The 20,552-nt window shown below is 35.6% G+C and overlaps 1 non-coding gene across 1 annotated transcript; it reads left to right on the forward strand.

The window, feature by feature from the left end:
- Positions 1 to 5,337: 5,337 nt before the first annotated feature.
- Positions 5,338 to 5,439, forward strand: LOC112624007. The gene has a single exon (XR_003119337.1). It is a non-coding gene; the product is annotated as a small nucleolar RNA U13 (small nucleolar RNA).
- The last annotated feature ends 15,113 nt before the right edge of the window (positions 5,440 to 20,552 follow it).

Below are 20,552 nucleotides of genomic sequence, written 5' to 3' on the forward strand. Positions count from 1 at the left end.
CAAAAAAAAAAAAAAAAAAAAAAAAAAATAGAAAGGCAGAAAAATATCTTTGAAAGTCTCCAGTTCATGTTGTGTTGTGGAATATTTGCTGTCCTCCCCACTAGGAGAAAGAGTCACAATTTACTTCTTACAGCTATACACATGAGTTGCTCACACAATCCATTCTTTGTTACTAGATATAGTTATCTTGCAGCTAGGAGAAATGAAATAAAAACAGTCACAAGGAGAAGAAATTGTTAGAAAGGACTCTTGGGACAGTAGGGAGAAACTATCTGTGTGAAGACGCTTGTGAAACTCAATAGTGTATTTTCTAACTTCTTTTGAAGGAGATTTTTAAGGCAGATACTTGAGACATGTTTACAGAAAATTCCTCAGCATTCCCCCTTTACATTTAGCTTAACACATATTTGTAAGGGAGTTTATGCTAAACTTATGGTAGTAATAGGATGAAAGTTTGGCCTTTATTTTCTAACATTTTTCTTAAATGAAATATATACAAATTTCTGAGACTCTTGCTTTAAACCTGCATTTTTTTTAAGATCAAAGGAATATTGGCATTATTTGTTGGCAAAAAGTGAAGTGACTTTCCAAGCATCAAAGCTGTTTAAAGTGTTTTGAAAATACAATTGCACTCTTCATCTGTTTCCCTTTAGAACCAGTGTATAATGCATGCCAGTGATTGTACTGTGCCTTAGATGGGATGTTAAAATGTAATCTTAGTTGAAATAAATTGAAGTTCCTCATTAGATATTGAACAGCAACATGAGGGAAATTGGTTTCCTTTAATCTTCCACATAAGGAGGCAATCTCTTTATATGCAAGTAAAGGATTTTGCATATTGATTGCATTTTCTGATGATGAACTTACACATTTATAGGCTAAATGGCATTCTCTAAAGAGAAGATGCAGAGTAATTATCTATTTTCATAATTTCCTCTAACGAGTTACCGCTCCAGCATGCCAAACACTGTAATAGCACGATTCATATCTCTCTTATCCTAATAGTATTATTCTCCTACATTGACTTTATGCTTCCATAAATGCATAAAATGTTTACTATTCAAACAAAACAGCAAGAAAACCCTTGTCTTCAATGCCCAATGTGAGATTTCACTCTGTACTTTAGGGGTGAAGTGGGAGGCAGAATGACCAACTTGCCCTGGTTTGTCTGGGACTTTTCTGGTAATAGTGATGACAGGTTTAGCCAAAGGAAGGCTAAATAGATGATTGGAGGCCTTTAATCCTGAGAAAAATGGATGGTTGCTAATTTGAGATGACCAGATTAGTAATTGTTTAATTTTTTTCTCATTTGTTTAAATTTTCTCTCTTTATTTATGCATGTTTAATGAACCATTGGAGAATAAGCTGGAGATATTATGCCACTTTACCTCTAAAAATTCAGTGATTATTTCCTAAGTACAGTCTCTTTCATGACCACAATATATTCAGTATATTTATTAAAATCAGGGAATTTGGTGTTTATAAATTACTCTAGTCCACAATGCAGATTCAAATTTCATTGAGTATCTCACGAATATCCTTGATAGTTTTTGTTTTCTACTAGTCTAGAATGTATCCCAAGATCACGTACTTCACACCATTGCTATGTCTTTTTGTGTTCTTTAATCTAGAATAATTTCTATACTTTCTCTGTGTTTCTTGTCCTTAATACTTTCTACACTTGCTACTGTGTAGAAAGTCCCTCGGTTTGGGTTTGTCTAGTTTCCTCATGATTATATTCAGTTTATACAGTATTTAGGCAGGAATACCAACAAGATGATGATGTGTCTTTCTCAGAAGACACATGATATTGGTCTGACATAATATTGTTGATGTAGCAAAATACTTAGATTTTCACTCTCTAGTTTTAGTATCTATAGAAAATTTTCTAATGCTATCACTATTTTTATATTCATTGCCATTCTATTATAATTTTTTTAATAAGAAAGAACTTGCCACACATTTTTTAATTTACAGGGAGACCCTCAATTCAGTGTAAAGTTGATTGTTATACTTGTCCTACGACCTAGCTTTATTATTTCATCCACCAGTAGTTCCACCAGGTAACATTCCCTGAGAAATGCAGTGATTTCTGGACCCCAAGTCTCCTGAAAACAGGCAAAATCCATCTAGTCATTGCCATTTTGTAAAAATAAGAAGAAGTTTTGTGCTATCAGAAAACATCTTTGAAGACTTTGGAGAATAGAGATTATGTATATTCCACAGGAGGACCCTTTCACAGCTTAATAGACAACCACATTTATTGACCATCTTCTGCTTGCAGCATATTTTACCAAGTGCTGCTTTATAGAGCATTATCTCTAATCTATATCAGCACAGAGCACAGATTACTGGATCTCTTTGGAGAATATAGCTTGCCCCATTATCTACCTCTCAATGATTTTTATTAATTTCCAAATGCTACTCGCACAGTTTTTAAGACTCAAAGAGCCAAACACAGCTAGTAACACATACAAATTATATATATGGGATTTTCTTTGTTGTGCCATAGATCATCAGAAGACATGCTTACATAGGTCAGTTTGAATGCAATCAATACTCGTTTTGTGAGCAAGAGTGGCTTTTTGGACTTAGGAAATTTATATGCATTTATGTCTTGTTTTGCTTCCCAAAGCCCTTTTAGTTGATTGTTTTGACATCTATATGCATACTTAATTCAGGAAGAAGCATCAAAACTGTAGTAATCACCAAAGGAGTTAGGTTGAAAAGCCCTTAACTGAGTCTGTGTCATGAATTCCTCATCTCCAGGGTTATATGAAAGAGAACAAACTCCTAACTCTTGAGTCCTAAAACTGAGATAATTTCTTTGAGTATGAGCATTATAGATAGTTATGATGTGAAAAGTAATAAATTTCAGTAGTAGTACTGAGAACATATCCATAGAAAATTGATTCCAGGACACCACATCCCTCCACTAACAAAATTCATAGATGCTCAATTCCTCGATAGAGCATGGCATAGTATCTGCATGTAACCTATGCACATCTTTCTGTATACTTTAAATCATCTCTAGAGTACTTATAATAACAGAATACAATGTATATGCTGTATAAATAGTTGTTTTATTTATTTATTTATTTATTTATTTATTTATTTATTTATTTTTTTTGTGTTATCTTGTTTTGTTTTGTTTTTTACTATTTTTTTCCCAAATGTTTTAAATCCTTGGTTGGTTGAATCCAAGAATGTGGAACCCATGGATTCAGAGGGCTGACTGTAATTGCTAATTACACTTAGCTATACTCTCTGGAAATTTCAACAGTTTTCTTGATTTACTTACGGCTTTGTTTCAGAGACTAATACACATCCTGGTGCTGTAGGAGACTTACGTAACAGGTATTAGAGTTTTAACTCATGAACACAGTAAACAGAAACCATTATATTCATAAATAGGCTGAAAAGAAATCCATGACTTAGTTTTTAAAGAAACTTGAGGCATTTAAACAATCCTTCTAATCCATTTTCTATACTAAGATGGAAAATATAATTCATTTCTTCATCAGTAAATAAAAACCAATGAGTACATTATTGAATTAGATGAGCACTTTGCTTTCAGTTAAAAAAATACTAGATCATTAATTGTCAAATAATTACATGTTTTTATACTTTGCACATTAGAGTTAGACTAAATTAAAGACAATCTTTTGTTTTGTCTGGAGGCTTATTTCATAATAGAGGTTCATAATAGAATAATCAATTTATACATTTAAAATCCACTTCTTAGGATTTAAAACTTAACTTTCTTTTCTAGTAATTTATAGTCATATCTTCACTTTAAAGACATATTGTTGGTCATGTCTATGATTCATTTGAGGCCGTGTTTGGTTAGGAATGAAAACCCCAATCTGCAAACATTTTCCCATGGGAAAATGCCATCTGCTTTAGAGTGATTTGCTTTATGATGTGGATTCCAAACTGCATTGTATTCACCTGCTTACATCTAAACACACTGAAGCTCACCCACAAGCAGAATTCTCATGAAATATTCTATGGGAAATAATAGAGTAAACAATTTAGCAGTAGTCTCCAATAGTGAGAGTAAAACAGAAGAAAAAAATAGTAGTAGAAGAAAAAAAATTAGAGAAAGAAAAAAAAGCATCTGAGAGCAAAGAAGAGTATAGTTAGAGAAAGAACTCACGGGAAGATGGGCAAGGTAATGGGTAAAAGAAGGAAAATACTTTCAGGGAAACAAGTTATCTTTCTTCAGAAACTCAGTTTATGGTACTTTTTGAAAACTACCTACCCAAGAACTTTTCCACTTTTAAAATAATCTCTATTTATTCTTCATAATCATCATCTCTTTTTACTCACTCCACTTTGTTTTATGGCACCCTACACACATCGGTGTAGGCATATACCACAGACCAAAGGAAGAGATGAAGAAAAAGGAAAAGGAGCAAAAGCTGTGTGTGGGACTCTGCAAAATGTCATAATAATAAGTGTATTAGCTGCATGTTATTATATCACAGATGAGGAAAAAGAATGTAAACCAAAGGTTTAAAAAATCCTAACTAGTTTGATTGATAAGGAATGAATCATAAAACTCATGGAGATTTATAGGGCATTACTGATTTTTAAATTTTTGTGGTAACTTCAGCATTTTACAGGTATTGGCATGTTTGAAAATAATGCCTTGTAGCTAGAACCAAGCTGATTCATATGTGGAGGGTTACTATTAATATGCACACAGTTCCTGTTTAAACAGAAAGTCTGCCAAAAACAAAATACTCTATTAAATAGCTGTCTCAACTATGCCCAGATGGAATGAGCACCATACATTGTCCTTTATTCTGCTTAGTCTGTTTTATCTGCTCAACTAAGGACCATCGTATTTCCACTTTCCTTTTCTCTTTTTCCTGAGGATAACCCCTACATCTCCCCCTTTGGTTTAATCACATTTCTTCTCTTTACACCATCACTGAAATACTATAGCATGAGACCGTCATGAAAAGATTAGCACATGAAATATGGTACGCTGATGTATTCACACAATGCCTGTTATGAGGTTTTGTAAAGAAGGTTTGGTCAATGCCATATGCTCAGAATGGTCCTATTCTTGGACTGTGAATTTTATCTCTGAGGGTGTAATCAGAGTCTAAACAGTGTGAGCAGGTTCCTCATTACCTCTTGATCACTGTCATTATGGTGCTGTGTTTTATTTCCAGATCTGGGCATCTTTCCTTAGGCTACCACAGAACACGGGAATTGTACATAATGTACACCCGTCTCTTCCACTATGCCTAGCAAAGGGTTCTGACCTATCATGGGGATTTAAAATAACAGAAAACCTCACAGCTTCACGAAACGCAGACGTTGATCCTTTTGCAACTTATGTGTGATGATTGGGTATTTACGCTCATGTGTGAGATATGCTGCCCTCCAACCTTGTTACCACATTTGCACATTACCCATCTGATATTAAGAAACCAACCATCCAACCAACCAATAAAAAAAAAGAGAAAACCTCAGTTGTTAAATCATCTTCTTTTCTTCCCTAAAGTTATTGTGCTGGAACCCTATAGAGGAAACACGGGTTGGCTTCAGTTTGGTGTTATTTTTTTTTGAACATGGAGGTATTCTGTGCTTCACATTCTTCTGGGAAAAGTCCCAGTCACCACTGGGGAAGGAATTCACAAGTCTGTAAGTCCACTACCTACTGCCCACTAAGGGAGGGGCACATGGATGGGGTGGAAGTTGCTGAGGCCAAAGGAAGAGGGTAACAACAGGCTAAGCTTTTTCTTTTCCCCATCCCCCACCACAGGCCAACATTTTTTCATACAGAAGTCACTTCATAGCATGATGTACCAACTTCAAAGATTTTGTGACATATTTTTAAACTCCTCCAAGAATGATATACAATATATTTCTGGTGCCTTAGAGTTTACTACGTATACTTTCACATATATTGTCTTATTTGATCTTCACAAGAACCTTATGAGTGATCTCTTACTCCCCTTTGTGGGGGAGGAACAAAGGCTGAGAAACTGTGACATTCTCAAGGCTATACGGTATATCAACACATTTTCATTGGCACCCATTATGTGTCAGGCATGATGCTAGTCCGTAAGGACCAAGCCAAGATGGGGACTAAGGTTTCAGAATTCTCAGTCTCCTGTCTGGCCTGTCCCACGATGTCTTCTTTATTGATGAGGATAGTTGATAGAACCCTGCATTAGCTTCCAGCTGCATTTTTTTCTCCCAGGTAAAATGTCCTCTTCTTCCCCATTGAAACACATCTGCAGTCAAAGCTGCTTTTATTTCTGTCTCTGTCATTTCACCTATTAGAATGTTAACTTCCTGAGAACAAGAATCATTTTGGCTCTTTATTGTTGTTATTTTCTGTCATCTTATAGCCTACATGGTACAGTTTTGTTCAGATAAATCGTGTAACATAAAATCCCTGTGATATATAAAGTTCTACAAATATAATTAGTCTGTAGGTGACTATAAAGTAAATCATGATGTTTTTGAGGGGAAGTGATGAAAATTAGTTTGAACTTCTCCTTTTCTATGCACTTAGTTATTTTAAAGTGATTGACATTAAGTTGTGAAGTACAAATTAAGTAGAAGTAATAGATTTGCCATAATATGTAAGGGAAATACAATCTTACTCATAAAATATAGTTAAATTATTTTGAATACTCAGGCTTGTAGTTTGACATTGTGTGTGTGTGTGTGTGTGTGTGTGTGTGTGTGTGTGTAAAGGAAAATAATATAAAGCTAATTACATCCAGAAATGGAAGAAATGGGAACTAGAGACTGGGAGGCTGCAGCATTTTTTCATCCAAAACAATCTCAATTCCAACAGCAAACTTTTGTGAAAGAGTTTAGTTTTCCGAGTGAACTGATGAGCTCACTTTTCCTTTTCATTTTTCTTTCCAAATTGCACAGCTGAAAAGCATTGTCAGTGGAAACACCCTGTTAAGTCAGTGATTTATACACCCTATCTGTTAGTTTTTGTCTTAAGATTCTATTTTAACTATTATCTCTTTGAGAAGACAAACATGACATTCTAAATATAGTCCTCAAATTTTTATATATTCACACTCAGTGCAAAACATTTCTGAGTTGTATGTAATTAGTGTACCCAAAGAGAGATTGAAACAAGTTCAGAGGTTTCTTGTCCACACTTATCTTAGCCTTTATATGCCATAAGAGGGTTAGCTGGATTCCAGAACATCCACTAACAGAATTTGACGTTTAAGAGGTCTAAAATTAAAGCTGTGTGTGTGTGCGCGCGCGCGGATGTGTGTGTGTGTGTGTGTGTGTGTGTGTGTGTTGAGATGAAAGTCTAGAAAGGGGTGGAGATGAGAAAGCAGAAAAAAGTCATTATATAAAAGTTCATTTGTGATAATGACATTATATAAGAAATACATTGAAAATAAAATTTGAATATTCCACTGCAATTAAAATGAATAAACGGTCTGTATATTAAGATGGATAGATAAGGTAAAAAATAACATTGAATAAAAAAAATCAGCCTGGGCAATATAGTGCGACTTTGTCTCTACAAATAATAAAAAAAGTTAGTCGGGTGCCTGGAGTACCAACTACTCAGGAAGCTGAGGCTTGAACCTGGGAGGCTGAGGCTGCTGTGAGCCATGATTGCTCCACTGTACTCCAGCCTGCGCAACAGAGTGAGACCCTATTTCAAAACAAACCTAAATTGTACAAAAATATTTAACAATGACAACTTTTATGTAAAATAAAAAATATACAAAATATATGAATTCATATATGTATGGTATGATTATTTTTTAAAGCATACATATATTGAATTTTGGTTAATAAATTTCTACGGAGAGGTAGGAAAGAGAATGTAACTGGGGAAAGACAAATTTAATTTTAATATTTTATTTCCTTTAATAAAGAAAATATAAGAACCAAATATGGCAGACTATTCATAGTTCAGTGGGTGGTGTTTGTTCTATTATTTCCTATTTCAGTATATATGTATTTTCCAAATTAACAAGAAAAAGGAAATTTTAGCCTTTAAAACCATTTGTATATTGAGAAAATCTAGAGTAATATAAATTTGGAGGTTTAAGATGTACATCATAAAAAAAGTGAGCTCATTTTTAAGTGTTCTGATTACACTTGCACCATTTATGGAGGTACAATGTTTTCTTTAAAAATGTTCACCGCATTACTATTTGAGGTCCACTAACATTTTAATATTGTGTTAGCAAAGATTTTTGGTATTCCCTTTAGTGCTCAACGTTGGTGCATTAAGTTAGAGGTGTTTTGAAGTTTTCATTTTCAGAAAAATTGATAATGTGCTTTCATTTTCTTATTTCGTTTCACTTACTGATATGGTTTGGCTCTGTGTTCCCACCCAAATCTCATTTTGAACTGTAATCCCCATAATCCCTGTGTGTCCAGGGAGAGACCAGGTGGGAGGTGCTTGAATCATGGGGCGGGTTTCCTCCATGCTGTTCTCATGAAAGTGAGTGAGTTCTCACAAGAGCTGATGGTTTATAAGGCAGTTTTCCCCGCTCTTGCTCCCTGTCTCTTGCCTACACCATGTAAGATGTGCCTGCTTCCCCTTCTGCCACAACTGTAAGTTTCCTGAGGGTTCCTCAGCCATGTGGAATTTTGAGTCAATTAAACCTCTTTCCTTTTTAAATTACCCTGTCTCAGATATGTCTTTATGGCTGTGTAAAACAGACTAATACATTCACTATCTGTGCAGTTGTGAAATTTGAAATAAATTTAGGCAGAAAAAGAGATCCTCCTTTAAATTTTTGTTCTGGGAAGACTGAGCGTTAGCTAAATTCTGCCTCCATTGGTCAGGCCTTGATTTCCTTTTTTTATTTTTTTTCTTCAAAAATCTTAATCTTAATTGAAATATAATAATTGCATTATTAATAATAATTGTATATCTAGGAGGTACAGTGTATACAATGTAATGTTTTAATGTATAAATATACTGCTGAATGATTAAATCAAGCCAGTTAACATATCTATTACCTCACTTATTTTTTTGGTAGAAAATATTTAAAATATACTCTTTAGCAATGTTGAAATATACCATATATTATTATTGCTGTTGTTATTATTATTTTTTTGAGATGGAGCCTTGCTCTGCTGCCAGACTGGAGTATAGTGGCATAATCTCAGTTCACTGCAATCTCTGCCTCCCAGGTTCAAGTGATTCTCCTGCCTCAGCCTCCCAAGTAGCTGGGACTACAGGCACGCGCCACCACGCCTGGCTAATTTTTGTATTTTTGGTAGAGACGGGGTTTCACCATGTTGGCCAGAATGGTCTTGATCTCTTGACCTCATGATCTACCTGCCTCGGCCTCCCAAAATGCTGGAATTACAGGCGTGAGCCACCATGCCTGGCCACAATATGTTATTATTAACTATAGTCATGATGCTGTGAAATAGATCACTAAAACTTACTATTCCTCTTTGACTGAAGTTTTGTATCTATTGGCCAACATCTAGCTCCTTTTTCACAAACCCCCGACTCTTGCTCTAGCTTCTGGTAACCACCATTTGACTCTTTACTTCTATAAGTTTGACTTTTTTAGATTCCACATGTAAGTGAGATTATGCAGTATTTGTATGTCTTTGCATGGCTTATTTAACTTAGCATAATATCATCCAGGTTGTCCATGTTGTCACAAACGACAGTATTTCCCTCTTTTAAAAGGCTGTATAGTATTCTATTGTGTATATAGACCATATTTTCTTTATCCATTGATTCCTTGAGAAAACTTATGTTGCTTCCATACCTTATGAGTAATGCTGCAATGAAGATGGAGGTGCAGATATCACTTTGACATATTGATTTCAACTCCTTTGGGTATATACCCAGAAGTGGAATTGCCAGATCATAAGGTAGTTGTATTTTTAATTCTTTGAGGAACCTCTATAGTGTTTTCCATAGTAGCTGTACTCATTTACATTCTCACTAATACTGTATCAGGGACCAGGGTCCCCTTTTCTCCCCATCCTTGCCAACACTTGTAATCTTTCATTTTTTCTATAACAGCCATTCTGACAGGTATGAGGTAATACCTCATTTCAGTTTTACTTTTTATTTCCCTGATTATTAGTGATGTTGAACATTTGTTCATATATCTGTTGGCTTCTTTAGAGAAATATCTGTTCAGTTTATTTGCCTGTTTTAAAAATTGGATTATTTATTTTCTTGCTATTGAGTAGTATGAGTTTCTTACATGTTTCAGATATTAGTGTTTCATTGTTTGCAAGTACATTCTCTCAATCCATGGGTTGTCTCTTCAATCTGTTCATTATTTCCTTTGCTGTGCAGAATTTTTTTTACAAGGTTTTATGCAATCTCATTTGTCTATTTTTTGCTTTTGTTAGCTGTGTTTTTGGGTCGTATCCAAGAAATAAAAACAATCCTAAAATTTGTGTGGAACCATGAAAGATGCCAAATAGTCAAAGCAATCATGAACAAAAAGAAGAAAGCCTGGAGGCATCACACTACCTAATTCTGCAATATCCTACAAAGATACAGCAATTAAAACAGCATTGTACTAGCTTACAAACAACACATCTTAGCAGTGGAACAAGATTGAGAGCCCAGAAACAAACCCACATATCTATGGTCAATTGATTTTGGATAAAGGTACTAAGAGCACACAGTTGGGAAAGGATTGTTTTCTCAATTAATGGTGCTGAAAGAGTGGTTACCCACATGTAGAAGAATACAATTCAGCCCTTATCTCGCCACTTATACAAGAATGAACTAAAAATGGGTTACAGGCCGAAGCATTAAACCTGAAACTATAAACCTACTAGAAGAAAACATAAGGGAAAAACTTCAAGACATGGGTTTGGGCACTGATTTTATATGGCCTTCGTTTCTTAATTAGCCTGGCATCTGACCTCCGGGGCAATTGGGCTGCACGAGATGGGATGCGTTGTGGTTTCATTTCTCCATTACTCTTTGTTTCCCAGGTTGAGACATCAATCTCTCAAACAAAAAATGTTTAAAAATTTAATTGATTTCTTTAATCAAAAACGCATTCATTGTTAAAAAAATTTAAAAATGCTAGACGAAGTAAAACATAGGGCTCCTCCTTCATTTCCAATCTTCTACTTCCTTTTCCCTGTGGTTGCTACTGTTAAAAGTTTAGGATGCGCTATTCCAGCCCTTTTCATATACACATCAAACATATAAACATCTAGACACATGACTACACAGACAATTTTGTTGCTTATATTTTACTAAAAATAATATAAAATGATACACTTTGTTCTCCAATTTCCACTTAACTGTTTGCCATAGATCACCCCTCATGTCCATAGACATATTTACCTAATTCTTTTCAAGAGCTTCAAGATGTCTATAGAATGAATATACAATTATATATTTCTTTTCTTCTTGATGGTCATTTATTTGTTTACAACTTTTCACCATTATATAGAATATTGCAATTAAAATATGCTTCTTTGTCCTTTGCAAGTATAAATCTGGGAGCCAGACTCAGAAGTCAAAATGTTGAATATAATTATTCAACAATAATGTGTCGAATACACATTATTTTATAAATACTGCAACATTTTCCTGAAAAAATGATGTGCTGATTTATAATCCCACTAGAAGTTTATGAGATTGCTTGTTTTCTTCTACCCTTCATAACTTTTGATATTAGGTACTGTTAGTTTTAATTTTTCAGTGTATGAGAAAAGTGCCGTTTCATTTCCTTCCTCCCTTCCCTCCCTCCTTCCCTTTCTCCCTCCCTTTGTCCCTCGCTCCCCCCTCCTTCCTTCCTTCCTTCCTTTCTTCCTTCCTTCCTGCCTTCCCTCCCTCCCTCTCTCCTTCCTTCCTTCCTTCCTTCCTTCCTTCCTTCCTTCCTTCCTTCCTTCCTTCCTTNTCCCTCCTTCCTTCCTTCCTTCCTTCCTTCCTTCCTTCCTTCCTTCCTTCCTTCCTTTTTTATTTTTTCATTCATTAGGGAGACAATTGCTTTACTTGTTTGTTGGCCATCTCTCAGTTGTAATATTTAGCATACTATGATGTACTTTTTTCCACAAACCTTTTCCATTTCTACTTTATTACATCCTTTACATATTTGAAACTAATTTTCCCATTAGTGTTTTTAATTGACCTGTTGTAATTGTACATATTGATGAGGTTGCAGAGACTGGGGAAGGGAGGAAAGAGAGAAAGATAGGGAGATGTTGGTCACTGAGTACAATGTTTCCATTGCTTTTTTCTCCTGAAAAGCACTCTGGAACTTGTGTAATAGTTATAATTGTAACTAACTGCATTGTGACTCACCTAATCACAGCAGCATGCATTTAAAAGGAGGAGAGGGTAATGTAAATGAATCTGGAGAGTGCTACAACCGTGTAGAAGACACTGCTAGTGGCCTATCCAACATCCATACCCCGTTGTTAATGAACTAATAGAACATTGATTTCTTGAAGGTCAGCAGTGTGTCCAGTCAAAAAACTTACTTCCTCAGCCTCTTTTGTAGCTATTGTTGAACATGTGCCTTGGTTTGAAACAATAAAAATAACTGGGAGTCATTGAATAAGTATTCCAGAAAATGTTTTGAAAGGTACAACCTTAACGGGCTAAATTCCTTTGCTCTTCCCACTTCCTCTTCTCTCTTCCTTTCTGAAATGCAAACCTTATGCCCATAAGTATGGTAGCCATCTTGCAAACAGGAAGATGAAGACCACATGCGAAGGATAGCAGAGCTGAAGAACAGCAGGACCCCAAGACCTGGATGCCATAATCTAGAAGCTGGCTCAGATTGGGCTTGTCCACTAGTAGACTCATTGTTATATGAAAAATGCTCAACAATAGAAGATCCATGTGTTTAAGCTACTGTTATTCAGGTGTATCTGAGCTAGCTAGAGGAGAACCTAGGGATGCTTTATTTTAGAGATGATGAAACTCAGATACCAAACAGGTTAAGCAGTACACTATATTTATGGTCTAACTGCACAACATCTGTATTCTATAATAATTATTTTTTTGGAAAGACAACATGTTGAAATGTTTTAATGGTTATTTAGCCATACCTTTGTCATCGACAGTGAATTTGCGTAGCTCTTTTTTGCAGGATTCAAAGGATTTCCAACATGGTATTATTAACCTTTCTTCTTTGTCATCATTGAATGGCCTTTAGACCTCAATCTGAAGCTTGACTATATTCTTCACAACCCCCATCTTAGGTATTTTGTTCATTCATCTTTATGGTTTAAAGAAAGGATAAATTCACAATTATTTGAGGTATGAGAGAAAATATTTTCTCTTTGATTTTGTAGTATATCCCATCAAAATAATACCAGAGAAATAAAAATTTTCAGGGCATTCTCTATTTCCTTCTAGATATATTTAATCAATATACCAAAGATCTTTGTTTATAAAACTTAATTTTAAGTAGAGAAATCAAATTGCACTAAAAGTAGATCTAATAGTCTCTTGTTATTTAATAAGAACTTCCATTTTTTAAAAAACAGACATTTATTATCACTTATGTGTTGTCAGGCACTGTTTTTTGCTTTCAATGAAAAAGTGAGTGTGACCATGTCTCCACATAGGGAAGGATCAAATATAATGGAACAGATAAATAAGTGAACCAATGATTACAGCTTAGTGAGAAGAAGGCAGTGAGAGAGGTGTTTGTAGAGTCCGATGGGAAGGGAGAAGAATATTGAAATCAAATTGTCAGTTAGGAGAGACATCCCAGGAGAGAAGATACCTCAGATATGTCACTAGGGAAAAATAAAGAGTTGGTCAGGCAGTTGGCCAGGCATAAAAGGGAAGGAACATTCTAGCTGAATACAATATGTTTAATGAAGATAGAAAACAAGGCAAGCAGGACTACATTGAGGAAAGCTTACATAATTTAGGATAGCTGGAATAAAAGTTTATGTGGGAGACAGACACTAGATAAAGCTAGGAAGCTAAAAGGGGGCAGACCAGAAAGGAAATTACTCAGTTAGATTAATATCAATTCAACAAGCATTTTGAGTATCTCACTATGTACCAGGCACTGTCCTGAGATGTACCAGGCACTGTCTGAGATGTGGATTACAAAGGCCATAAGGATTCACAGTTTTGTTCTAAATTGAGTGGGTGTAATTTTTTTTTTTTTCCTCTGAAGGTTCCTCTGGATATTTCCAAGGCCAACATGTGTCTTGAGTCATAGAGGAAGAAGAACCTGGAGGTGGGATGGAGAGTGAGCTGAGCAGTGTCTGCGGTCCTAGGGAGCATTACTGCACCTGCTAGCCCACAGAAACCTTACTGGCTGTTGATGATTCCTGGCTTTTCCCTGAGAGCAACTGGATGCCATTTTCTACCTGAAACCCTGATACTTAGGGATGGAAATGAAGCTAGGAATGTGAATGAGAATGGGTTGGCTCCTACTTGTGTGATGTGAGATAATGAGAACATTGATATAATGGAAGCTTTGCTTGGTTGAAGCTCTTTATGATGCTCCTTGTGTTACCTTATTTGGATGATTATATGTTGTTTTTATTATAGGATTGATTCAGTTATCAACTATCACTGTCTTCCATTTTGTGTTCCAATTTAACATTTTCAGAAACTTAAGTAAAATGCATTTTCATGACTGTTCATGGTAGTGCATCCTTTTCCTTTCCACGTAAACCATCTTGACTTCCCAAGACTCTTTGTTTCCCATCATCTGCCTCTCTAGTGTCTTCTGCAATCTTATTTGCCATTAATTATTCTGTAGCTGAAAAAATTCCTGCTTCCTCAGAGATGGCATTTTCTAAGGAGGTGAAGTTTTCAGTACTTCTCAATTCTGCATCATCTTCCCTTTTTCTCCTCTCCTCTCTCATCCATTTAAGTAAAGAGTCTTATTCTTTGTTGGTTTCTGTCATTTGTCATTACTTCTACCATTGAGTACTTACATTTCTGATAGGACATGCTTCAAGAAAGAATCTTCTTCAGGCCCCAAAGGAACGATGCTATTTACAATAGTAAAGAGATAGACAATGGGGTCAAATTTAGTGTCACTCACTGGCATTGCTCAAAAATCACTCAGATCTCACCTTAAGTCTAGATAGAACGCTCTCCTTTTGGCCAAACCTATTTTTTCAAAGAAGGTGTGTCAAATCTAAGAAATTTAGAATATGTGTTGAAGCTGAGACCTCACCATAGAAGAAAAGGCATATTACCTTGCAGAACCTGTACTATTATTATAAAAGAAAGAAAGAAAGCATGCTAGTAGTGCTAGCATTTAAGAAGTTAACAATCTAAAGAAAGTCAGTTCTTTATTATTCTGACCAGCAGATGAACAGTTGTTCATGTTTTTAATTTTAAAAAAGGAGGCCACCGGCCAGGCGCGGTGACTCACGCCTGTAATCCCAGCACTTTGGGAGGCCAGGGCAGGTGGATCACGAGGTCAGGAGATCAAGACCATCCTGGCTAACATGGTGAAACCCCGTCTCTACTAAAAATACAAAAAATTAGCCAGGCATGGTGGCAGGCGCCTGTAGTCCCAGCTACTCGGGAGGCTGAGGCAGGAGAATGGCGTGAACCCGGGAGGTGGAGCTTTCACTGAGCCGAGATCGCGCCACACCACCCCAGCCGGGGCGAAAGAGTAAAATTTCCCTCCAAAAAAAAAAAAAAAAAAAAAAAAAAAAGAAAAAAAGGAGGCCACCGATTTTTTGCTTTGTGTTACAGATACTACTAAATACTATGCTTTAGCAACTCAAATACTTTTAATAGAAAGAAAAATCTTTTATATACTATGTACGTCAGTATTAGCATATAATCATAAAATAGTAGTAGTCAAATTTTGTTTAAACAAAGGTCTTGATGATTTCATGTATTTATACTGAAATAGACATCTAAAAACAGGAGAAAAATTAATAACATCAACTACTTTATACTGACGTTATATTGATAACAAATAGTATGTGTGCCTTGTTACCCTACCTTCATCTCTCTCCAGCAACATCTCTTTCTGTGCTGTCTTCAGTGACTTTCCAATTAGAATAAGTCCTTATGTAATAATGATACTGCAAATATTTACTAGTAGACCTTTTAAGTTAGAAATCATTGTAGTTTATAATTACAGTTTATGAAACATATTACTTGCCTCTGAATTTCCCAGTGTTTTTTTTTTCCCTGAGACAGAGCCTCGTTCTGTTGCCAAGGCTGGAGTGCAGTGGCATGCTATCTTGGCTCACTGCGACTTCTGTCTTCCGGATTCAAGCGATTCTCCTGCCTCAGCCTCCTGAGTAGCTGGGATTACAGGTGCGGGCCACCACACCTGGCTAATTTTTTTTTGTATTTTTAGTAGAGACAGGCTTTTGCCATGTTGGCCAGGCTGGTCTCGAACTCTTGACTTCAGGTGATCCGCCCATCTTGGCCACCCAAAGTCCCAGTGTATATTTTACAGAACGTTAGAACTGAGAACAGTTCCATGAATATCAGGGTCCTAGGGCCAAAGGAATGTGGGAAATACTTCCTATCATGTTTTTCTCTTGAAAATTTATAATGATCTTTAGTATACATTAAGAACTGATATCTGGAGTACAGAACATTGTTTCATTTGCTTAATTACTGCTTTCCCAAATAATAGACTCATTTGGATTAATGTTTTGGGATCAGTGTTCCAAGAGCCATCATTCAGGAAGCAATGGATTAACCAGACTTTCAAATATGAATGGTTTTAGAAGTCAATTTTTCGGGCTTGTTCTCTTGCACTCTTTTTTCTCTTGTTACATTTGCAAATTGCCTCCAATGTGGGGAAATTATTTTTAGCAAAATGTAATTGAAAGTAGATACTTTCATTTCAGTATTTTCTAAGCTACCATTTGCAGCTTCATCTAAATTCATTCTTCATCTAAATGAAGAATCAATACCATCAAAAGCAAGCATTTCCATTAAAAAAACTATTTCTATTAATGCATTAAAAATTTAGAACAATAGCACTCGAAATTTTAAAACTTTTATATTGACAAAAATATGACATTTTAAAAATGGAAACAATAATGGAAATAAATGGATTACAAATTACGGCCCAGGGAAGGTTTCTAGGAAGAAGTAAATGCCTATTTTCAAACATAGTGTGTTACTGTGATTCAAAGGAATACTGGCAAAGAAATAAAACTGAAAACACTAGCTTGGCCTTATTCAAAGTTGAAGATTTTTGTAATTCTGATTTGCCATGTGTTAAGGGATAAAGGAATGTAAAATCACAGAGAATAATTTGAAGAATAATAACAGTGTGATAAAGCACTCAAAGGGTTCCATGCTAGTATAAATGGAAAGAAAACAGGGCTTAATTTAAAAAATTGAAAGGAAATGTGAGAACAAATGGGGACCTACCGACATTTTAAATTCATGGAAGATGTGAACAGCATTATCATTTATGAAATACAGGACACATGCAATAATGGGACCCTATCCGAATCTTGAAAGTTGAAATATGAGTGCTATCAAAAGGGACACTTTACATAACACGTCCCAACAGGCAGAGAATGTAAAATGGTTCAAGGAAGGTTTTAAGATATTCATAAAGAAATCGTGATTTAAAAAAAATGTTGTTGCTACCTCAAATAGCTAAGGGAAATGGATCGCTTGTAAACAAATATGAATCTTGACTTTCTAAGTCAATATAATAAAGTATTTAAGAGTGTGGTCTCTGGAATTTAACTGCCTCATTCGTTATCACAACTTCTCCACTTACCTGTGATATTTTAAAGTTACTTAATGTATCTAAATCTCACTTTCATCTATAACATTTGGCAAATGATAGTACCTGTCTCACTGGATTGTTGTAAAGTTTCAGCACAGTTCTAGGTACAGGGGAAGTAGACAAAAACTGGTAGGTATTGTAATACTCTGATAAAATGCGTATTTGGTGACATGTCATTGAACTTTTGGGCACAGAAAAATCCCCAGACACTTCTCAGAGCTATTTTAAATGAACAGATATTAAGCTTGGAGGAAACTGGCAACATGTCCCATATTTTTAACCTCTTATGCAATATTCCCTATGGTACAATTTGAAATTATATAATGATTTTAAAGTTTATTATATGTCTAAATCTGCTGTTAAATGTGTTTGGTGATTTTCTGTGCCCATAGTTTTGTCAACTCAAATATTTATTATAAAAAGCATTCCTGAATATTTTATTTAAGTTTTATGCCTTCTTTGCAAATATTTACTTTCTCGGAACTAGAAGAGAATCCTTCATCTTGCCCTAGTGATCAAATTCTTGTATTTTTAATTTTGTCTGATGTGATGGTAAAAGAAGAAAGTTGTTTTTCCTTAGCTATTGAAGTTTTCTGAGTGTACTTACTGTAAGTAATGAACTTCCATTACTTTTGCAATTATAGCTTATTTGATTGAATTTTCCACTGACTGCACTAAACATCTGTCCTGCTGGAACCATACATAGTCTCTGGTCTGGGTAAAATATGCCATCAAAATACAGTAACATTTGCAGTCCATTAATTTCTGAAGCAATGGGCAAGTTAGACTTCCAAAAGGGCCAAGTTTATACTTGGGAATTCTGTTTCTGTGCTCTCCATCTAAGTGGACTGAGACCATTCATGCTTCCTGCTTTGTTTTACTCTCTACTTAGTGTTTAATAAACAAATACAAACAATTAGCACAGTACTTGGCTTGACACTCTATTTTATTCTGACTATAGCAGCTGTCCTCAGAGATTATAGAAATAACAGTGGTGAGAAGGTACTTCATTATGATCTTGCTGACATTAGGATGCTGTTATTGGAACTGAGTATTAAGATTTTTTTTGATAATGGCACTTTTATGTGAACTTCTTTGAAGGCTAAGACTAAAGATACTTGAAAGGTGGAAAAGAAGCTCCCAGAAATACAAGAACTTTTGATTTTGTCTGAAAGTATAGTGAAAGACTGCTATTATCATTACCATCATTTCTTGTTTTTTACATAAATGCGTTTCAGAATATATGCCCAGAATATTTCTCTAGTAAGGTCTAGAGATTATTTTCTTATGTTTCAGAGAAAACAGGTAAGGCATAAAGAAGTCACAGAGAAAGAATAATGTTGAATATGTATAAAGGCTCAGAGCAGTCACCAGTAAATGTCATTAATTTCTATAAAGATTTTGGAGCTACCATATCAATTTACTCAAGTTTGGTTTGTGTTTCTCAATCAACAACAATTGTTACTCCAATTTTCAAAATAGAAAATATTGTCCATCCAAGTCTCAGAATTTTATGGTTGTAGAAACCATTCATGTTCACCCACATTTTCCATACTTCCTTGCAGTCTTTTGCCTTATGATTGGTTTCTGCTCAGAGAATGGGTCAGAAGTAATAAATACCGTTTCCAAGACTGGCTCTTCACCCTTCTCTCTTTCTTTCCCAGGTCAATCTTAGAGGTCAAGTGTTTCACATGGCAGAGCTACAAGATAAAGGGGCTGCTTTGTCCAAATTAGGCAGAGCCACCAGTAGAAAACAAATATTTTAAATCTTAAATTTGTAAGATTTAGGTCTGTTGCAGCACCCATATTAAATAATTGCTATACCATTACTAAGTGACGTATGCAAGCCATGTGTAATTCCAGTGAGATAGTTGCCATTGCACCTATGAGAGTGAACATTACTTCAAGAGGGTTATCTATGACTCTTTGGCACTATCTAAACTATATATTATGTCCATTCCTCAGCTCAGTAAGATACAGCATTTATAGTCATACATACTTATAGTCGTATGTATAGCTCATTCAACTACTAACTAAGCAGACCAATGACAAAAATAGTACAACATGAACTGTTTTTGTGAGGGAGGAGAGAGAGCCTAGGAGTAGGCTCAGGAAGCCCCACTGGAGGATGACCAGGTAAACAGACAGGGCTGAGAACTAGGGAATCATCAAGGGTTGAGGAAGGAGTGAAACGACCTCTCAAAGAGCATCCCTGAGAAACAGGCTTTCAACATCCAGAGCAACCATAAGGCTGAGAGGAAAAATTGTGACCGTGCCGTCATCACAGTGGGACCTGCTGAATACAAACTGCTAGATTCATACTGAAGGCTCCTTTCTCCCTTTCCTATCACAGACATGGATGAAAACAGACTGGTGGGGAAGGGTTGAGCCCTGTGAGGTTATCTGATGCACCCTCTCTACCACTTTTGTGCACCTTAAATGGGGTTTAAATATCCTAAAACGTCTGCAATGTGTTCATTTCCTGTGGTAGATCTACAGTGTGTGACAGGAAATCTATTTCTTTTCCTGTAGATGCTAAATTCATTACCTTGACACAGAATTTAGACTCACTCTTTGCACTAGCTGCCATAGCAACCGGTATCAGGCATTTTTTTTTTTTTTTTTCTTATTTTTCTTTCACTGGAAGCAGGGTAGTTAAATGTAGTGGTAAGAACAGTACTCAATTAAAAATTTTGTAAAAGCACCTAATACTGCTGTACCAAGGGTCTCTTCATACTGTCACCTCTGTTATTACATACTTCATAAACCCATAATCACGTTATAGACTGCAAGCAGAATTTAAGCTAGTAGAATATGGGATTCTTTAAGATCATTTTATGAAGGAGTTTCCTTTTCTCTTTT

The sequence above is a fragment of the Theropithecus gelada genome, chromosome 4 (genome assembly GCF_003255815.1).
Source record: "Theropithecus gelada isolate Dixy chromosome 4, Tgel_1.0, whole genome shotgun sequence".
Taxonomy (NCBI): Eukaryota; Metazoa; Chordata; class Mammalia; order Primates; family Cercopithecidae; genus Theropithecus; species Theropithecus gelada.